General features: G+C 44.4%; 1 protein-coding gene and 1 long non-coding RNA gene across 3 annotated transcripts in view; one reads left to right on the plus strand and one right to left on the minus strand.

Moving 5' to 3' along the window:
- Positions 1 to 13,954, minus strand: part of LOC111737780 — a 43,530-nt gene that overhangs the window by 4,713 nt on the left and 24,863 nt on the right. The gene's annotated exons all lie outside the window — the stretch shown is intronic.
- LDLRAD3 (low density lipoprotein receptor class A domain containing 3) overlaps positions 8,735 to 13,954 on the plus strand; it is a 187,068-nt gene continuing 181,848 nt past the window's right edge. The window contains exon 1 of one of the 2 annotated variants that reach the window (XM_011356832.2): positions 8,735 to 8,741. The gene's annotated coding sequence lies outside the window, so the exon portion shown is untranslated. Of the gene's footprint in view, positions 8,742 to 12,752; positions 12,773 to 13,954 lie in introns of those variants that run through there. The other variant, XM_023528682.1, reaches the window with a different exon arrangement.

The raw sequence follows: 13,954 nt of genomic DNA on the forward strand, positions 1-13,954 counted from the left end.
GACCTCTGACTATGTTTTGTGATTGTCCTTGTGTCTGAAACTTTGCAATGCAAGAATTTACATCTTGGGGTTGGATCCATCTTGGAGCCAGCTTAAACAAGGAAATTTTCTCACAACTAACTTCTCTTGACCATTCAACAGCCCCTATCATCATGGAAGGGCCCCTTGTCTTAATCTACTTGGACAATGAAAATGTATATTCCAAAGGTTGAGATTCTCAGAACTGACAGATCCTTCACAATGATAGCGAAGCACATGTGGCCGGCCACAGATTCCCTGGTGGCCATGTCAATGGGAATGCAGCTTTGATTCGATGATCTTTATCTCCTTTTCCAAAGTGAAAGTCTACGAATTGATTTTTTTTTTAAAATCACAGAATGGTGTAACTGCCTCTCAGCAAACTAGAACATTTATATAAAGTTGAATCAAAACCTACTCTTTCCATCTCCATACATCCTGATTTATTCTAGTCCATTCCATTTCTTTAAAAAGAATGGACGTGACCCACAAAATTGATTCCATACCCACACTTTTATAGATTCCTCTCCATTTTTTACAGATGAAAAAACCAAGTCCCAGAGCTTAAGAAATGGGTTCAAGGTCACACGGTTTATCAGTCACTGAGTCGTGACTACAAACTCGGTAGTCTCAACATGCATTCCGCTGTGCTAGCCAAGAGGCTGGGTATTCTTTTAAAAGATTCATTGGACTTTAGGATTAAAAAAAAAGGTACTGTCAGTGAATGGACTCCTGGTAAACACCTTTGCCTTGGAGTCTGGAATGGTTAGGGAAGCTCAGGGCACAGAGAAGGGCTGGATGCATGGTTTTTCGTTAAGCACAATATTCGATGCATAAACACCGCATGGACTCAGCTTATCCAGGAGGCCCCATTTTTTTTTTTTTTTTTTTTTCAGGCAAAGACGCTTTCTTCTGAATATTGCAGCGTAGAAACAGTAGAAATTCCTAGCTGCCGGGCTCTTAGCCCTTCTACGGAAAGTAAACTTCAAAATAGGGGATGATAGGAAATTAGGAAAAATATAGGAAATTAGGGACAAAAGAGGAGCTGGGTTCCCTTACAGCTCTTGAATTAGCTGATTGGTATTATTAATTAATTGTGCCCTAAGTGCACAGCCCTGGCTGGAGATGCAAAGGAAAGAGAATTTTGCCAGGGAAAAGGATGGGAAATAGAGATACCCAAAAGATCCTGGATTAGTGTAGGTGCATGGCACGTTCTCTGCCATGGTCATTGCTGAGCCCTTAGGAGCCGATTCAGACCTGCCACCCCCTCCCATGCCTGTGAGAGGCCATTTCATGGCCATGGCTATTTATTCACCAAGTTTTGTTCGACACTGGACAGATGACTCTACCTCCTTAGTTAATTATTTGCACAAATATTTGCTTCTTCCTGGCAGGATGGTTTCCATGTTAAAAGGACTCTCATGTGGATTTCAGGGTTTTCTTTTCTCTCTCCCACTGTGAATTTAGTGCTGGTGAAAGGGGCCCACCTTAGGGACAGAAAACCTCCTATTTAGGTGGCGGTCTGAGCTGGCCGTGGCAGGGGCGGTGGTGGGAGGAGGAGTGACCTGTGTCCTTCCACAGGGCTGGCCCTCTGTGGGAGTCCCAGACCCCACTACGTACCTAGAAGGGAAATTGGCATTTCCAGGTTTTCGCGACAGCGGGGAGAACCCAGTGCGTGTATTTCAATGTAGGGTGGAGATGTGTTTCTTGATCAAGAATTGATGTCCTTCCCGGCCTGTCTGAGCTAGTCAGGGGCAAGGAGCACGCTGAGGGGAATCGAAGCAGCAAATATAAATAAACATTAATGAAACAATAACGGTCATTTTTGGTGTGAAGCCTCTCCCAGCATCCCGGCATGCAGGCGGAGACGCTGCTAAGATTTGATGGACCCGCCTCAACACCTGACCCCTTCATTTGCTCATTGGGTAGCACTGGGGTGTAGCGTCTCCCTTTCTAAGCCTCGGTTTCCTTGTGTATCAAAGAAAGATCGTAATGCCCTCACCTCATGGGATGACAGACAGCTGAAATAAGGCAGTACACACATAGCATGTGTTCTCTGTGCTCAAAAAATGATAGCTGTTTTTAGGATGAGGTGGCAACTTTTCTTAGCCCCATTTGGCAGATCAGGAAGTTGAGGCTCCAACAGCTTCAATTTGCTGAAGGTTCACAGCTACTAAGTAGTAGGGCCGGTCCCTGATTCAGGTCTGTCTGACTCCAGACCTTTTGTTTTTTACCACACAAGTGTGTTGTCTTCACTTATCATCGGAATCTGATGAATGGCTGAAGATGTTAAATTTAGAAAAAAGTCCAGGGCAGTGGACGCTTCTTTTTCAGATGTGCAGGTCTTAGAAGGAGGCGGACTCGCCCGGGAGACCTCGAGGATGCTCTCTGGAGGAGAGCGGTCACACAGAATATAAGAGTGGACCTGCCTTAGCCTCTGTCTCTAACTTCTTCCTCTATTCCCAGAATGACTGAGACTGAGAAAAGCTGTTTTCCACAAAGCTGTTTGACCTGAAACCCTCTGAGCTGATTTCTTTTTGGCTGCACAAATGCCTCTGTCACTTAGTTTCACTACGTGTGTGCCTTTTGTTCATCTTGTCTGTTAGAGATTACAATCTGTTGTAGCAGATAAAGGAAGGCCTTTTCCCTTCCTCCCTCTTTTTTTGATGCTTGCGACATTCCCAAGGGCTAATAAGTATTGGATGCATCCAAGAAATAGAATAAACATGTTTAATACTAGATGGATTCTCTGAGGCCCTCCCCAGTCTCCTTTCAGCCATGGCATACTCACTCTTTATCAGGTTTGTGCACTCAACTATGTGAAATCGCTTAGAGCCTGTTGGGCAGGCTGATCAAAAATGAAAACAAAAACCAAAAAAAACAACCCTAGACTGAACTTCTGGAGAGGATTATCCTGGATACTCTTGGAAAATATCCTCTCTTGTTCTAGGGAGGTCAAAGACGTGAGTCTGGGGCCTGTGGTTTGTAAAAGCAGCAGATTCTAATTGGAGCTTTGGTCTGATGGTTCATGGAATCCTTTGGACTTAGTGTAGCAATAGTAATAGCAATTTAAAGTAGACTCATTACTGGAGCATTTATTGCTTTTGTTCAAAATGGCCCTTCGAAGTCAGGCCCTATTAAATACAGCAATTTAACTGACACTTAGCGTCTTTAGGGAGATAAATTATCCTTCGGCCTGGTCACCTCCACTTTGAAATTTGATCATTGGTATGAGCCCTGGGAGAGTCGTTCAAGCAGATGGGTTTGTTCACGGTCATTCGTCCAGCACACGTGTAACGAGGACCTACTCTGTACCTGACACTGTGGAGCCCTGGATATGTGATGGAAATAGAGCCCTGCTTTTTGAGGAGCTCACAGCTGTCATTCACTCATGAAACTGATTGAGCACCTACTGTGTGCAAAGCCCTGTGCTTGGCATTGTGCAGGAGACAGACTCATGGTAGAATATGTGACCCGGGGCTGAGGCCATTACTAACTTTTGCAGAGAACAAACTTGGAGTCAGTTATCTGGGTACAGCCCAGGAACGAAGGTACTAGAACTACATGTTATGAGAGATACAGGGAAATGCTGTGAGCAGGCAGGAAGGAGTGAGTCCACCGATTGGACCGAGGAAGGCTTTGTGACAGAGGTGACGTTAACAGATCCTTGCAGGATGTCCTCTCTGATGAGTCAGCTAGAGTACCTTTAAAGCAGCGGTCCCCAACCTTTTTGTCATCAGGGACTGGTGGTTCTATGAGAATCTCATGCCTGACGACCTGAGGGGAAGCTGAGGCGGTGATGCTCGCTCTGGGGAGCGGCCACAAATACAGGTGAAACTTTGCTCACTCGCCCACCACTCACCTCCTGCTTGTGGCCCGGTTCCTAACAGGCCACGGACTGGTACTTGTCCGCAGCCTGGGGCTTTGGGGACCCCTGCTTTAAAGGAACTTAAAGCAAGGCTACTCCTCAGCGGCCTGGACTAGAGCCAGCAGCTTCTCCAGAGCTGAGGCTCTTCCACTCCCCGTCTTTTGATCTTGCATGGATGCCCCTTCCAAGTATTTTGGTTTCTCTTCATATGCCCACTCTTTCCCCCTCTGACCCACTGCTTCTTCAGGGCTTTGTATCCATGCCACCCCAGGGCTCCCTCAGGCTCCTCCGGCTCAGCTCCCATGGCTCACTGGCTAGCCTGTGCCCTAATTCCAAAGACCCAAAGGGAGGAATGTGGGCCACCTGTTCATCTTTTCTGACCACACCATGCATGTCAACCCATCTTGGATCGATGTCCCCCCTCTGGTTCAGTCAGCAATGGTCAGGGTCTAGCGTAAATGGCGGTGGTGACCTGCTGATCAGGGGCCCTGGGCACAGCAATATTTAAGATGGGTGAGCCCTGTGTCCTCTGGACCCAGCATTGCTACTCAAGAGAATGTCTGCGTGTGCCTGCAGAGACACCTGCGAGGGTGTTTACTGCAGCTCTGTTTGCTGTGGTAGAACATTGGAAATGGCCTCATTGTCCGTCTGAGGGGACTGAGTAAATAAGTAATGGCACTGTCATAAGGTGGAGTGCCATCACTAAAGGAAATAGGCTGGATCTTCACACACTGACATGGATGGCTCTCTCAAGACCTGTAGGGCGGGAAAAGAAAGGATCTCTATGTCATGTGCATCTTCAGTGTATTTTAAAACCACACAAAACAGGATTGTCTGTCGATTCTCTCTCTCTCTCTCATCTATTATCTATCTATCTGAAGTGTGTGTATAGATATGTAATTATGCATACATACCCATAGTGTATATAGTATGTATATACACACGCATATATAAACACTGCTGTATTATACATATGTGATAAAAGTAGAAAACAGAAGACACCAGGACTGTAGTTATCTCTGAGGAAAGCAGAAGGAGATTGGGGTGAGGATGGCTGGGAGGGTGCTCTCAACCATTATTCATCTCAGTGCTGGTTTGATCCTTAAAAAAGATAGGAAATATGATGAAATGTTAATCTTTGTGAATTTGGGGGTCTGGGTACATGAGAGTCTATTATGTTAAAATCTATAAATGCTTGAAATATTTTATATTGTTAAAAAGTATGTATAGAGAACGGGAGATTATGTGGGATGCCTGGAACTTAGTTCGTGGAGAAGAACGTCCCGGATGATACACGTAGAAGAGGTATGTGGACCCGGGTCATTCAGGCCGTGGATCTTCTAGCTGGGGGCTTCGGGTCCTCAGCATGAAAAACGGCTGAGGGGGAAGAGCTTGGGGGCCCTGAGACTGGGTGGGAAGCTGCCATAACAGGCCCAGGCAGAGTGGATGGGGGCCGGACCTGGAGGGAAGGGGGCCACGAATCAACCTGAGGAGAAGCGGGCGACCTGGTAAGGACAGATGTGGATGATCATATTCAGGGAGCCCTTACACTGTGAACGTTGGCCATGGAGGTGGTGGGAACTGGTTTACTCAGACTAGGGCTGTGTGTTCTAGCTGTTTCCTAAGTAGTACCTTCTTAGGAAACTGCCAGGAAGAGCAGACTGCAGTTGGAAAGAGAACTTGAAGAAAAAAGGCTCTGAGGAGAAGGCAGTCATCTGCCAGTGTCTGACTGTTCAGATATAAGTCCACAACGTTTTTTGATCTGAGTGTCATGTAGATATGTTTGAAATGTAAAGTTTCTGTTACATTGCCAAGTCACGCATTAAGATGCCACTCATAACAGAAAGAGTCTGTGGGGGAATTCTCTAAATAATGAGTTCTGTTTATGCGTCACTGTGTGGTTTCTTGATCAAGAAATATCTTTCGAGTTATTAGGGGAAACTGTCTCTCCATAGTCAAAGCTGAACCTATTTTGACTGACTCTCTGACATCTTGGTTCTGCAATGGTCTCCAACCCCATTAAAATTCTGAAAAATAACATTTATTGCTATTCTTACTGTTATTTGTTGTTGAAGATACAATTAGAAAGAAGGAAAAAAAAACAGTTATCCTACCATTTAGAAAAAGTTGGTGTATTATCTTTTCAGACATGTTATATATGTTTGTATGTAAGTTTTTAAACTTTTTTTTTATTTTACAAATGCTGAACATTTTTCTATTCATTAAAACATTTTATTTATTTTAGTTTATCCTCAGTCTTCTTTATCCTAATTCTATTGGTCAATATAATTTTTATTAGCTTTATTTTCTGTAATCTTATTATGAAAATAATAAGCGTGTATGTCATTTGTCTCCCAAGTTAGGATGCCCATTCTGATACTAACTGATTTTTTTGAAACCACACAGTGTCCCTCTGGACTGGGGTGCCTGTCCCCTAGGCCGATTGCTTCCACTTCCCACTCTGTCACCAGTTCTTTCATACCAGTTATAATGGCTGTATTGAATTATGTTCCATAATCTTTTAACCTCTCCTTAATTCGGGTTATTATTTTGTTTCCAAGGTTTTGTTTATGATAATCTGCACCACTGTGGATAACATGTTTCTAGCTATTATTTGTGTACATCTATAGTCATTTCTATAGATCGGAAAGATTTCCAGAAGTTCCACACCCATATGTGCCCCCGATATTGAATGGCCAGGAGCAGAGACAGTTACCTGGCACCGACTCCTACGAGGCAGGAGCCGGGTCGCTCACTGCTTTGTGCATGTTGTCACTCCTTCCTGTGTCAGCCTTATCATTCCATGAACAGCCAGAGTAGCGACTCCTGCATTATTCTGTTACTGTTACTGCCCCGACTGGAAGAGAACACATGAGATCGTTTCAAAGGGCCCCATTGATACCCTCAGTGATCATCTCCTCCTGGTGCCTTTTTTTTTTTTTTTTTTTTAAAGCTCTGGCTCTTTGCCTTAGCACCCACCCAGGGTCACACTGGGTCTTCCTAATCCGGGCATCAGGCTCCCCGAGGCTGGGGAGGGTCCACCAGAATCTCAGCTGGCTTTAGGATGATGAGTCTCAGTTCACAGTAAGGGTCCTAGGAGGTCAGAAATGTTGTTCCCGATGAATGGTTTTCAAAGGATTTTATCCTGGCTTGCTTAGGTAGGTCAGGGCCCCCATGGTACACCTACCCCATTGTTCCTCGCTTTTTAGTAGAAAAGAATTAGAGAGGGACCACCTAAGTATTGAGGCGGTGTTTATGCAATCGAAGCTCACAGTCACCCTACAAATTTATTAATCTAAGGACAGCTATTTCCTATACAACTGTGTCAACTTTATTTATGAGCTTTCTGGCAGAGTGTAACCTTGCATGTGTTATTAGGTTACCATACACATTTTTATTAGGTAAAACCATACACAGTTCCAATTAAGACAAAGAATGTGCAATTTCCTGAAGTCGGGATTGAGGTCATAACCTTGAGTACTCAAGAATTCCAAGTTTAATTAATCCGCCAAATTATTATTACTAAGGGGAAATGTCCTATCAATATTAGATGTGACGAGACAGCGATCTGGCTGTGACAGGTCACTCTGGAGATAGCCAAGCCTGATCTTAACTTATCTGGCTGGTCCAGGGAGTCTCTCCTATCAGACTGTACATGTTCCCTCTGGAAGCCAGCCACCTTTTCTCCTAATACCCTCTTTCTTTGTAAGTGTAGACTATACTCAGATTTTGTGGAAGTGTGCATGTTACTTTTCTTTCATATTACCTGTGTTTTCTCAGCCTCGCTTTCTTGCTAAAGTGGAAGTCCCTTCAGTCAGGAGGCCTGTGAGCTTTTCCAAACTGAGTGGCATTGGAGAGACTTGGTCTTATAGTAAAAAGAGTCCTGTCACGTCTTGCTTCTTGGAACGAATGGGGTGTTATCAGTGTCTTTGACTCTCAAGAGGCACACTCCAGGAGAGAGCATCATCTTAGTTCGGCTTAGATCATGTGACCTCTCCCTTTGGCTGGAGAGTGTAGGACCCTTGATTATGGTCCTGTTAAATCATAGCCATTGAGAGAGGGGCAATTCCAAGAAAGGAGGAGAAATGGATGCTGAGTAACTAAAGCAAAAAACCACCCTCAGTGTCCCCTACAGCTGTGACTTGAAAACGGTCTGCCCAGTCCCCTTCCCTCTGGAAGTATGAGCTCTGGGACCTTTTGATGTTTTCCTCTGTACCCGGCAGTTTGGTCTTTCTAATCTTTTTCCTCCCTAAATCATATCGGCTGCATAGTTATCAGGGTTAGGTCTAACTCACAGGATAGGGTCTCAGTTTAGAGGGAAAAGCCTTGAATTTAGGAGGAATATAAGTGGGTTAAAATTTTGGCTCCGCTACTTCCTAGTTGGATATCTTGACTCTTCCCAGCCTTGGTTTCCTCATGGTGCAATCAAGAGGATGGAACAGCTCCCAGAGTTGTTTCGAGAATTAAATGGAACAGCCTGGTGAAAGCGTTGCACTGTGTGCCCGGGTCAAAGGAGGCGCTGAATCGGTGTGTGGTGTGGCCCCGACGAGCCTCGGGGGCTGGCCGACCCTCAGCAGATGCTGCTGCCCAGACCTGGTTCCTCTCCTCTCTGACCGTGTGACCTCGGGTAACGTATTTAACTGTCCGAGCCTCGATTTCCTCCTCTGTAAAGTTAGCACTGGTTCCTTCTTCCTTCACGTGGCTGTAGTGAAGGACCATTTAAAGATGCAGGTCTTTGTGTGCCTAGCTCAGTGCCCAGCACATAGATAGGGCTCTGTTACCTGTGGTGAAATTTCCTGATGGGCTTGAGCCTGTGGATCCAGACCTCACTTCCGGTCGCATCTGTGCTGCTGCTGTACCTGGTGCCCGTTCTCCCTCTTGCAGGGGAAGTAGCACTTGAAGCTCAAACGGGAAGGAAGTGCTGCTATGACATCACCACCTGCTCGGGTTTTGCAGCCCTCCTGCTCCCATTCTCGTGTCTCCACGTTGATCAGCCCAGCCTCAGTGCTACACAGTGGGCTTCAGTGACTCTCAGTCTGCGGGGAGAAAGTGAACAATTCTCATTCCAAGACCCTTGGAAAAGTTCCACCTCCCTACCAGGCATCATTTATTTATGTTTTAATTTTCGTAGGTGACTCTGAGTTGTTCACAGCTCTCCCAAAAGCGCCGAGTAAGTGGAGGTAGTACATTGCTCCTGAAGTAATTAATGCACTTTGTACTAGCGAGGGAACGTGTAATTTGCAGGAATGTGTGTCAGGACCCACCCTGCTAAATTTATACCCTGTAATTTGCAACGTTCGCTGGCACCGAATCGGCAGATTGGTGAGTCTGGCCTACCTGCTTTGCAATTATATCTGCTGGCTGGTATTGCAGGATTGAGTAACTGGGAGATGGAGATCTCAATCATTTAAGTAAATTAGAAGCGGCTTCTGGGACCCATCTGAGATCCTATAGAGGAGGCTGGTTAATGATGTTTCCTTTGTGCAAACTTGAGAGGCTCTCATAAGGGCAAGGAAGGGAAGGGGCCAGGACATAAGTCTAGGCTTTCCTGGTTGGTGAGTGAACCATAGACCTTGGGAAAGGAAAACACAGAACAAGTATAACAGAGATGGTTTTACGGTCTTTTTTATGAGCTGCATCAGTGCTAATAATTGGCTCTGGGGAGATTCTCGTTTGTTTTTAAACCTGGAAGTCACTTCACAGCCTCTGCAGACCAGTGATTTTTGTAAAATCCTCCTACATTCTCTGTTTTGGGATAGCTGCAGGAGAATCTTTTGAGCTGACATGCAGGCTTCTTGTTCTGTGGGTAGGTGGGAGGAGGGCGTGAGATGGCTGGGTTTTCCCATGGTTGTGTTTTTGTGGCTAGATGAAAGAATCCAGCAGAAGATAAAATGAAGTGTAGCAGCCCCAGCCCTGGTATATATCCCAGATCCTTGATTGCTCCAGTGCTACCTTGGGCAGACTGTTTTTTACCTCCCTGAGCTACAACTCCTCATTTGTGAAATGGAGCTAATGAGTCCTTTGATTAAAGCTGTTATAAATATTAGATGTTTGTAAAGGCATCTGGCACATGGCGAACACTCAATAAATGGTAATTATCATCAGTGCTATTTATATTTGGGGAGGACATATTATTTACCAGTTGTAAAGCTTGGCTACACAAACCTGGCAGAACTGCTATACAAATTGGGTGGAATCCTTTATTCTTTCAAAAAGCCTTTTGTGTGTGTACCTGGAGGCCTGGAAATGTGGATTGGATTGGATGTAGTTGGTACTGTGGATGGGCATGGGCTTGTAGCTGAGGAAAATGCGCTCTGCCCAGCTCCAGGGCTCATTGAAGAGGGCGGGGTTCTTATTTGGCCTTGGGATCTCATCAAGTCTCAAAAAATATAAGGAGGAATTTAGAATCTGTGGGGGAGAGAGAGACAGAGATTCATTGATAGAAAGGTAGATTGATTGATCGATTGGTTGATTCTTCCCCACCAGGAGTTGGTTGCTGTCAGGCACCAGAGCTTTAAATGTTCCTAATGCAAGATCAAGTTTGAAAATACATGGACAATTTGTGGGTTTCCCAATCCTGCAGGGTGAGAAAAAAATGGATAGTCTGTATGTGTGTGTACATGCATGTGCGCGCACATGTGTATGATGTGCGCATGCACGTGTGTGTGTGTGTGTGTGTATGTGTGTATGTGTGTGTGCGTGTGTGTGTACACACACGCGCATGCGTACCAGTGTCTCCTCCTACTAAATTTTTATGGGCTGGTACACTGCAACTGGGAAGGCCCGTGTCTAACTGGCTAAATATTAATGAGCATGTTCAAGAGAATCAAGGCCTTTATTTTGTCTACATAACAAATGATTCTGTTCTTATTGACTGTTTCTGCAGGAAACCGTGCTGTGTGAGGCAGAAGTGCTGCTTTGTTTTCCTTGTAGGCTTTCCAGCTTGGACTTCTATTTCCACTGAGGCCTTATTTTTAAAAACATGTTCGTGCAGCAGAATTACAACTGTAGAGATTATAGCAGTCTCTTACAACTTTGGTTATGAATATAGTTTAAGCAGTGTTTTTATTTATTTTAATTGACCATTCTCTCATCTTCCTTTTTCTGCACTTGGACTAGGTCATCTGTCTCCCTCCACTGGATTTTTTCCTGCCTTCACCAATACTTGAAATGAAGGCATAAGTACATACCTTCTCTCTCATCCTGCTCCCTGGTTTCTAGTGAAATGGGTTTTGTACTGTTCTAGTGTTCCTCCCTTCCCCAGCTCTTCTATGTGGCTGCTTCTACCTTTTTCTTCCTAGAACTTCCCTGAAGAGTTCATTTTCTTATCTTGGCATCACTTCCTAGGAAACTCCCTTTTTGGCTCTGAGACCTTTTTGTTTCATGAAATCAAATGCTTCCCAGCTACAGTGTAGGTTCACGGGTTTGGCAGCAGTTGTCACTGGCAGTGCCTTTGACGAATTGCATATGCGAATTGCATATGCAGGATTCGGTTGGCTGTCCTCCTCACCTGGCTCAAAACAAGACGAAGGAAAAAAGTACAGAAGGTAGTCCCGCATTATTTTTCACTTACATACCTGAAAAATTAGTTTCTGTTAGAATAAAGGTGGATTTTTTTTTCCCCTGCCAGAGGTTTTCTGTTAAAAGGGCTAAAGTGGATTTGGGAGGATGAAATGAAACTCTTTACGAAAGAATGGATCTCCCACCCCTATTCTGATTCCTCCTGTGACCCCTCCCAAGTGGGTTTGGAGCTGCAGAAATGCAAATGCCAGTGCCATTCACTGTTATTGATTTGCTTACAGAAAGTAGCAGAAATTTAATCCATGCAGAAAATGCTATGAGTCACTTCATCTCCTGCAAGAGCTTCTTTATTATTATTGCAGAAAAGAGCACATCGAAAGGCAGGTCTAGAAAAACACTGTTTTCAAAAATTTGTCTTACAAAGCAGTCATTTTCCGGAAATCTGTAACCAGTATCAGGAATTTTCCAGCTTTACGTGTGTAGCCACTTATTACTCTCTGATTCTACTCCTTGCTTTTTTTCTCTCTGGTTGTCTTTAGGGTTTTGAAGATTGGAAGGAAACTGGTCAGAATTGTTTACAGAGTGCTCAGGACTCCGTCATATCACCAGCATAGAAGAATGATATCTGCTCTGATGTATTTGTGCCTGGGTTATCTGAACGCTCAAATTTGGAGCCCACTGTAGCTTTCCTTGGTGGTTGCCATTTGAGATTGCCTGCCCCTTGCTCAAATGTGCAGGCTGAAGAAATACAAACAAAGTGCAGCATTAGCCTGAGCAAAACATATAACTAGGACAATGGATCCGCTGCCAAAAAGACCATCTGCTGTTTTCCAGAGCCAGAGATTGACGGCTTGGGTGTCTCCTCCTCCAAATAGTCAAAAGAGACTCAGTCTATTTACTGATTTTAAGTTTGACCAGCCTTTGGTAACATTTCTTGTTAGAAGCGGGGATGTACGTTGGAGTGAGTAAAGTAAGGCCCCACTCCTTGATTCCCAAATAAATGCCTGCAATTTTCAACAACGTCCAAATTGGATTTTCTTACCGTTTCCCCACCGCAGTGTCACTGTAGGGCTGTCAGATCATCCTACCTGAAGCATTACTCATCTCATGTCACTCTCCTGCTCAAAGCTGACGTTGGTTTCTCCCTCTGACCAAAGAAAGTCCAAACTCCCATACCTGGCTTTTAAAGCTTTTCTCAGTTTTCTGTTCTTCTTCATGACCCTTTGCCTTCATGTCTCTGCTTAGTTTAATATTTCCTTTGGGATGCAAGTCTGCATTTCACCCACCCTACAAAACCAGCCTGGTTGAAAACTGTTTCATGAAGCATTCCACGCTGCTTCCCTGGAATAAATCTCTCCCTCCTTCGTGAGTCCCGCATCTCATTTTCTACTCCTTTATTATGGTCCTTATAATGATAGCTACTTAGGTGCGTACTCCTCTCTTCTTGTCAACTGTGGGCTTTGAATGTGCTCAAACCTTATATTCCCACAACCTGAGTATACCAGGTGCTCGGTAAGTTCTTTTTGGGTGAATGAATAAATGAATCAGTTAGTTGAATGAATGCTTTCCACAGACAGCACGCAGTAGGCAATGGGTAGATATGCGATGTAAGTATCTTGTTCCATGGACCCAATGCAGTGGCAAAATGTCATTGTTAAGGACAATGGTGGCTCAAGTGTTTTTACAGTAGAACAGTGGTTGCCCATGATGACCAGTTTCACATTTGGATGGTCCCGCAACACTTCAGATGTGTAATTAAGTGGAAATTTTGTGGACCAGAAATTCTGCTATTTTAATAATACTCAAATTATAACTTTGAAAGGGTGGAGAGGTTGCCAGGTGGGAGAGGGTTGGGGGATAAGTGGAAAAGGTGGAGAGAGATTGAGAAGTACAAATTGGCACTTATGAAACAGCCACGAGGATGTAAAGTACACCATGGGTCATATAGTCAACAATAGTGTAATAACTCTGTATGGCACTAGGTGGGAACTAGACTTATCGGATTGATCACTTCGTAAGTTATAATAAATGTCTAATCACTATGTTGTACACCTGAAATTAGTATATGTCAACCATAATTGAAAAAAAATAATTAAAAAAAGAAAGGGTGGAGAAAGAACCGTATCAGTTTTAGCTCATGTGTTCTTCACAATCAGGTGCACTGTTTTAGCTGTTTTGGGAACACAGGGGTGGCGAATAAAGAGCGCTTTGGGGGGCCCCATAGTCCTTGATTTGCATCCTAGTTCTCATTGACTGGTTTGTCCTCTTGACCTCAATTTCTTCACCTATAAAATGGAGATAGAAGCTACTCTGCAGGTTTGCAACATGGATTCCGTGGCAAGCACAGAGTAGGCCCTGAGGCACAGTGGGCACTTCATAAACGTAGGCATCACCTCTAAGAGAAGTTCCAGCGGCGTAGGACACTAGCAGAGTTATTCGTAGTCTGCATAGCTGTCTAAACCTGCTCTTTATGGCTGTTGTCCATGATGGTGGTTTCTTATGACCGATTTTAATTAGTAACTTTAGATTGTCTTCCTTCATAGTCTA

The sequence above is a fragment of the Pteropus vampyrus genome, unplaced genomic scaffold, assembly GCF_000151845.1.
Source record: "Pteropus vampyrus isolate Shadow unplaced genomic scaffold, Pvam_2.0 Scaffold31, whole genome shotgun sequence".
NCBI classification, from domain to species: Eukaryota; Metazoa; Chordata; class Mammalia; order Chiroptera; family Pteropodidae; genus Pteropus; species Pteropus vampyrus.